General features: G+C 36.3%; 2 long non-coding RNA genes across 2 annotated transcripts; both read left to right on the top strand.

Annotated features, from left to right (window-relative positions):
- The first annotated feature begins 3,330 nt into the window (after nucleotides 1-3,330).
- On the top strand, nucleotides 3,331-4,518 carry LOC127948581 (uncharacterized). The gene is made up of 3 exons (XR_008152120.1): nucleotides 3,331-3,535; nucleotides 4,006-4,259; nucleotides 4,424-4,518. It is a non-coding gene; the product is annotated as an uncharacterized LOC127948581 (long non-coding RNA).
- A 74-nt stretch (nucleotides 4,519-4,592) lies between these two features.
- On the top strand, nucleotides 4,593-6,168 carry LOC127948580 (uncharacterized). The gene is made up of 3 exons (XR_008152119.1): nucleotides 4,593-4,647; nucleotides 4,776-4,840; nucleotides 5,546-6,168. It is a non-coding gene; the product is annotated as an uncharacterized LOC127948580 (long non-coding RNA).
- The last annotated feature ends 1,821 nt before the right edge of the window (nucleotides 6,169-7,989 follow it).

The raw sequence follows: 7,989 nt of genomic DNA, 5'->3' as shown, positions 1-7,989 counted from the left end.
AAAAAAGATGTAACTAGTAATATAACTAGTAATATAACTAGTTACTTTCTCCAGGGAGTAATAAAGTAAAGTAAGGCATTACTATTTTTGAGAGTAATATGTAATATGTAATATATTACTTTTTTGAGTAACTAGCCCCAACACTGATCACAACTGCACTTTCTACCTGGGGAATGTCAATGTACCTCCTAGCCGCTCCACCATTGAGGGAAGTGAGGCTGGAGGAGGCAGACAAATGGCTTCTGGCCAGGGCAGGTCGTGAGCCTCACAGCCCATGCCAAGAAACCAATCATCCCACTGTGGCCCGAAAAAACATGGCCATCAACCCTGGTTCTGATTCGGCGGTGTCGACACCACCCGAGGGGGGCAGCCCTGCCAAAACCTCATCCTCAGTGGACGATAGCCCACAATCAATAGCTGCTATCAACATTTGAACCTCTATCGGTGCGCCGAATGAAACGCTGGGCATGCCATCAATGGTACAGCAGAGTCACCATGGACACACAGAAATGCAAGATGAGTGAGAGGTCTCCGGGGACTGGCTTGGAGGAGAGGCTCTCACTGTAGCCCCTTCAGATCGCCCAGAGCACTAGTCGATGGTTCTCTGCTCTTGGCATAAACCATCCACGAACACAGCTTCAGTGAGCTGAATACCCAGACACTGAAGACAAAGATTGTGGCTGTCGACAGAGAATGGAAAACAACCACAACTAAGAGGACATGAATGGAATAGCATCTTTAAAAAGACATGAGCCGTCCACAATCAGAAACTGCTCTTTTAGATGAACCACCCAGGGGAAACGCTGAATTAACAGGGACACCACTGATTGTGCCGTAACACCACCCAGGACTGTCTCTTCTTCCAGCAGCAGAGAGAATTCGTCTGGTGAATCTCAAACTGTGTTTATTCACTCAGCTCTGAAGCAAAAATCTGATGAATCAGTACTTACAAACTGTAATACATTATAGATTACTTGTTACTGTTATTTAAAAGTAATTCCTTACCTTGCAATATTACTGTCTCAGAATTGTAACGTTACATGAATCCTGTATTACTTTTGAGGTACTTTCACCAAAACAATTACAGAAGTCAAACTTAACATTCTAAAAATTACAAAATATACTGCAGAGCATTTTACACCAATAGAGGGTGACATGGTGTAGCATAATGACTGAGGGCTATCCAGGCTAATAACAATATAGCCTATAATTGGCAAAATGGAGGCTCAAGACAGGATGACAGCCATAATCACAAACAAACCAAGTCTGTTAAAAGTATGGTAGAGGTAAAGTGATTATCTAGCAATATCTGTGAATAGATTGGGTCAATTTGTATTAGACACAACAGTACTATATTGCTGCTTTTTAACTGCATGGTATGGCTCAGCTAGGCATGGCTCAGTATGATATGGTACGGCACGGTGCTGACCCATGCAGTGAAAAGCGCCATATGTAAACTCCAAGGCCATGACAGGATTCGCATACATCCACCTCGTGTATATAATATATATACACAGCCAGGTTCATCTAAAGAAATTTGAATGTCATGGGAAAGATCTTTATCTTTAAAAATATAATCTAGATGCATTGCACACAAACTGAAATATTTCTAGAATTTTTTGTTTTAATTCTGATGTTATGATTTACATCTTAGGATAATTTAAAATTAAGTATCTCAAAGAATTCTGAATATTTTCTAAACGATCAATCAAAAAAAGATTTACAAAACAGAAATGTTCAATATCTTTAAATCAGGTTTAATTATGCACTCAATACTTGGTTGGGGCTTCTTCTTCTACAAATGACTGCTTCAGTGCGGCATGGTGTGGAGGCGATCAGCACTGCTATGGCATTATTGAAGCCCAGATTGCTTTGATAGCGGCCTTCAGCTCCTCTGTATTGTTTGTCAGATGTTACGTATATTCCTCTTCACAATACCACATATATTCTCTGTGAGGTTCAGGTCAGGGCTGGCCAATCAAGCACAGTAAAATCATGGTGAACTAAATACTTGGAAGTGGTTTTGGTACTGTGGGCAGGTGCTAAAGTCCTGCTGTAAAATGAAATCAGCATCTCCATAGCTTGTCAGCAAATGGAAGCATAAAGTGCTCCAAAATCTCTTGGTAGACAGCTAAATTGACTTTGGACTTGATAAAACACAATAGATCAACACCAGCAGAAGTCACAACACACCAAATCATCACTGACTTCGGAAACTTCACAATGGGCTTTGGATTCTGTGCCTCTCCAGTCTTTCTCCAGACTACAGACCTCGATTTCCAAATGAAATGCTAATTTACTTTCATCTGAAAAGAGGACTTTGGACCACTGAGCAACAGTCCAGTTCTTTTTTCCTTAGCCCAAGTTACACTAGATGCTTTTGACTTTGTTTCTGTTTCAGAAGTGGCTTGCTAGCTCTTTTCCTGAAGACATCAGAGTGTGGTGACTCTTGATGCGCTGACTCCGGCTTCAGTCCACTCCTTGTGAAGCTTTGTCAAGTTTTTGAATCAGCTTTTCCTGAAAATCTTACCAAGGCTGTGGTCCCTGTTGCTTGAGCACCTTTTCCTACCACATCTTTTATTTCCAGTCAACTTTCTATGAATATATTTTGATACAGCACTCTGTGAACAGCCAGCCCTTTCAGCAATGCCATTCTGTGGCTTACCCTCCTTGTGGAGGGTGTTGATGATTGTCTTATGGACAACTCTGTCAAGTCAGTAGTCTTCCCTATAGTTTTTTTTTTTTATTATTGTTATAATTATGAATATATAACTGATTATATATTTGTAAGTCTGAATATATAGAAATAAATCTTAATATATAGTTGTAATTTTGAATATATACATGGACAGCTGAATATATACTTATAAGCCTGAATATGTAGAAATAAATCTGAATATATAAATGTAAATTGTGAATATACAGAAACAAATCTGAATAGTCTGAATGAATATATATAAATATGAAAAAAAATTGTTTAAAATTTTGAATACATTAATGTAAATTGTAAATTTATTTTTATTTTTCTAATTATATATAATTATACATCATTAATAATAATAATAATAATAATAATAATAATAATAATAATTATTATTATTATTATTATTATTATTATTATTATTATTATTATTATTATTATTATTATTATTATTAATAAACATAGTGGAAGAATATTTTTTTTCCACCCAAATTAAATTTCAGTTAATCAGCAGCATGTGTACTGCCCAAGAGGGTGTCTGGAATGATTCAGTTCATTAAAGGTAAGACCTGGTATTCAGCTTGGCTTTACACTCTAAAAAACGCTGGGTTGTTCTTTCAACCCAACTGCTGGGTTGAGGCCGTTGGATAGGACTTTGGGATGTTTTAACCCAAGTTTGGGTTGAAAATAACTCTTTTTTTTAACCCAGCGGGGTGGGTTGAGGACGCGGACGTGAAGGAGAGCACGCACGTCACGTCAAAATCGTACGTCTCCAGTGCGAGCAGCCGCCATTTTCTCAGCGTGATAGAAGCGAGAAGCGAGTGAAAGACAATGGTAAGTAACGTTAAATATTCAAAATGTAAAGTTATCTTTTATTGTTTACCCGGTTGTATGAAAGGCGGAAGGTTTTATGAAAGGCGGAAACAAAGGAGCTTAACGTTATATATATATATATATATATATATATATATATATATAAACGGACGCGGTTTTCGCCTCGGACACGGAGGTCTTAACTGCCTCATGTAACGTTATTGAACGGAGGATGTACTTTTAATATAACGTCTGTGAATGTATTTTGTCATATTTACATAAGATTTTACATTATCTGTTCTCTTTGAGGCGTTAACAGACGGTTATGGTCACGGTTACGCTCATGTGAATTTGTCTTTTTTTTCGCGGTTAAACTGAATGTATTTTTGTCTCCTAAAGGAAACGGCATTGTGTAGTAAAGACTAGCATAATTATTTTGAGGCTGTTGAAGTGGTAACTGTTAAAAGTATGTTTTACATGTAATGTTTCAGACTTGTCCAGCTCCTGTCTTCATTGTCCTCGCGCTGAGAGTTAAAGACACAGAAGCTGTTTGTGTGAGGAGTCACAGACCTGTGTGAGGATGAGGAGGAGGTGTTCTTCTGAAGAGAGGGACAGACGGTTTAAGGAGAGTAAACTTCAGAATAACATCAAGTTATCTTTATTTTTACTAAGACTAAAATAATGTTGTTGTTTTTTTAGATGTTGCAATCCAGAGACAAGATAACTTCATTCTTTTGAGACTGATGTAAGTTAAATTATTATTACTTTTTTTTTTTTTTAGAAAATTAATGTTTCTGTTGTGTCCTGCCTGTTAACTTCACATTTTGATGCAAAAACAATGTGATTTTATATATGTATGTATGTATATGTTAATATTTTATTGAAACCATTGATGCCCCTTCTTTGCAGAACTCAAACTAACTGGAGTTAAGGACACAGAAGTCTGCTTGTGTGAGGAGGTGGTTTTCTCAGCTTCTTCTGAAGAGAGGGAAATATCGTTTAAGGCAAGTAAACTTCAAATTTCATGTTATCAGTTGTTGTGTTTTACTAAGAGTAAAATAATGTTTGTTTTTTGTTTTTGTAGATGTTAAAAGCAAGAGACATGGGAGAGCATCATTCCTTTGAGATTTTATGTAAGTTATTTTTAGAAAATAAATTTTTCTGTTGTCTCCTGCCAGTTTACTTCACATTTTGATGCAACAACAGTGTGATTACGTGCTCATTTCATTAAGACCATTGATGTCTGTGTTTTTTATTGCAGAACTCAAACCAACTTTGGAGTTGTCTGATTTGGAGAGTCATTATTCTTGGTCTTCGCTCTTAGAGGTAAAGTTCACACAAAAAAATCATTTACTTGCCCTCAAGTCATTCCAAACCTATAAGACTTTTGTCTGTCTTTACAACATAAATTAATATATTTTTAGTTTTCTCATAATATTTGTTAATCCATTTATAGTTTAGATAATCAGTATTTTCAAGCTTCATAAATATAGAATTATTGTAGAAGTAAATTCTGATATTTATATATGAATACATCTTAAATTATATGATAGCAAACATGTATGTTCAAAATAAAATACTGGTCTCCCAGACCAGCAATGGAGGACACAAAAAGAGAATATTAAATATATTCATACGTTTTCCAAAAAATTAGCAGATTTTGTATGAGTCTGGAAAAACATGAGGAGAGTAAATTATGAACATTTTAATTATTTGGTGAACTAACGGTTTGAAGAGCAGCCCTCCATGTACATGAATATTGTGAGGTATGTGAATGTCATGTCTGTTTTAATGTTTCAGTAAAGAAGCTTTCTGAAAGCAATATTTATTCAAACAATATCGCATGTCCTCACACTAGTGCTGCCATTATAGACTTCATGAGAGCTGTGATAGACAGACATTAAACAACCACACAAAGTGTTGAAACTTTAAAACCGATTATTTACCTATCCTTACAGATGTGAATACACCTCTACCTGAAAATGGATAGTTTAATTAAATGTTTAATTTTTTCAAATGTGTTTCTCTTAGGCCACTGATGAAGAACAGGCGGTGACTGGGATGAATCCTGGTCAGAGAGGAGAATCTTCTTTCCCCTAAACTGATGCAGCGGTGGTTTTAAAGGAGGACGCTGCCCTGGATGATGTAGAAGATGTCACATGCTGTGCTCATGGGGCTTCTTCATGATTACATCAGTTATGCTAAAGAGATCATGAAAATTGACCGTGATGCATGATCTGTATTCATGGACTATGAAACAAACTGTAAGTGTATAATTTGTTAAAAAAAAAAAAAAAAGTTAAATGCTTTTTCTGTGTTGTTTAGTTTACACTCTGTCATTCATACACCTGCTCACATTCTTTCACACACACACACACACACACACACACACACACACACACACACACACACACACATGCGTCTGTTAAATGTTATAATATCAAAGTTAATGTGATGTATTTGTGTACTGTCATGCCAGAATAGTTGGAAAAAAACCTAACTAATTGTAAATTTATTGTATGTGTTTTCGTATATTTTTATACAATATATACAATTGAACAAAGTCCAATTTGATCTTAAGTTATATTCATTAAATGTTCAATGCTTTTTTTATGAACTCTGTAGCTGTTAATGCCATCCTTTTCTGCATTTCTTCTAACATGTTACTTTTTGACTTTTCTCTTGTTTTTAATAAATATTTTCCTTTTGGTAATTATTATTTGTGTGTAAAAGTGATATTTAAAATGAACAGCATTTGTAGGTTTAATGCCTAGCTCAATTTGGGTTAATTTTAACGTAGAAATGTATTGTTTCCCCACATGGCTGCACTCTGCGAGTTTATTTTCTGCCAGCAGGAGGCGCCAAGAGCGGGAGAGGTAGGTTTCTCCGGTAACGGCTGCAGAGCGGTACTGAGCTCACAAACGCTGCCTTATCAAGCACATGCGAAATGATATCGAACATTTTCTAAATACAGTAGTTTTCCTTCTGAAATACAGTGATAAAAAAACACCCGCTCTGTTTTTTTAAACAGAAATAAAAAATAAAAAAGGCAACCCAGCAGGCTGGGTTAAATATGATAACCCAACTGGTTGGGTTAAAACAACCCAGCGCTGGGTTCGTCCCTTTTTGACCCAGCGCTGGGTTGTCAAAATAACCCAAATTGGGTTGTTTTCAACCCAGCAGTTTTTAGAGTGTAGTTTCCCTTGAGAGAGCGAGATAAACATCTGCCTTTTTCTATTTGCTGTTTGACTCCACGGCTGAAAATATCAGTCAGAGGGCTTAAATGGTGGAGGAAAAAGCGAGATAGAGAGAGAGAGGTGGATGAATATCTTTTGCACTGCTGGAAAGTGGAGTAATAATAGTATTAAGACCTTCAGAAAGGTATGGTTCTCCAAACGGCAATTTCAGAAGGTTGAAAGAAATACTAAATATTTTGTTTTATATATATATATGTATATATATTATAAATATTTTCATCTTTACACACACTTTTTAATTAAATAATTTAACACAAATAATTCTAAATAAAAGCCTATGAAATTGAAATTGAATCTCTGAAATTGGAGTACAGAATGAGGTTAGACGGATGTTTGGTAAAATGTTCTGTCAGCCTGCAGCTCATATGTCTGTGTCCTGTTGTTACAGGTGTTTTTTTCAAGGTTGCGGATGATGTGATGGAGGATGTTGCACAGGGACATCAAATTCTGTCCAGCAGTACAAACAAAGTTTCAGGGCACAGCAAAATGTTAACAGGATCTGCTATCAAAACTCTTGAGAAATATGGTACAAGGTTGTGCTCTGTCTTAAATCAAATGAAAATTGAAATAACACCCACACCAATTTAAATTTCAATTGGTTTGAGAGGGTGGGATAAAATCTTTTCTAATCCAGACTAGGGCTGGGACAACGCGTCGAGGTCATCGATGAAATATGCGCATCGATTCGTCGACCTGTTTTTATTTCTCTAAAAATACGTCTGCAAAACGTTTACCTTATGTGCGCTGAATATACGCGATGACCGGATCAACATTCTGTCCAACCAATCCAGGGGTTTTTCTGCATTGATATTTTTTCTTGGGGCGGCTGTCAAAGCCTTATTTGATCGGTGAATCAATGTTTCATGCGCGCTCCCGCACTCACAGTCTTCAAACTACATGAGCGCTGTCTTGCTCTCTCTCCCTCGTGCATATTAACCAAAATCATTAGACACGATAGAAAAAGGGCGGAACGCCAAAGTTTCACGTGAAGCATTCTGAGATTTTTTGTTTTTTTCACCATGACAGGCTGCTGGCTCCCACTGTTATTTTTTTTTTTTTAACACTCTCTGTATTAGCTTAAAGCCCTCAAGTTTACATTGGTTACTGTATTCTTTCAATTGCTCTAATTTTGGGTGACCAACAACTTGATGTCTAGCATTCAATAAAAAAAAAAAATGTTGTAATTTTCATCTGAAAGAATAACTTTTTTTCAGTAAG

Source organism: Carassius gibelio, chromosome B1 (genome assembly GCF_023724105.1).
Source record: "Carassius gibelio isolate Cgi1373 ecotype wild population from Czech Republic chromosome B1, carGib1.2-hapl.c, whole genome shotgun sequence".
Lineage (NCBI taxonomy): Eukaryota > Metazoa > Chordata > Actinopteri > Cypriniformes > Cyprinidae > Carassius > Carassius gibelio.
The sequence above is the reverse complement of the archived record's forward strand: the minus strand, read 5'-3'. Positions and strand labels throughout refer to the sequence as shown.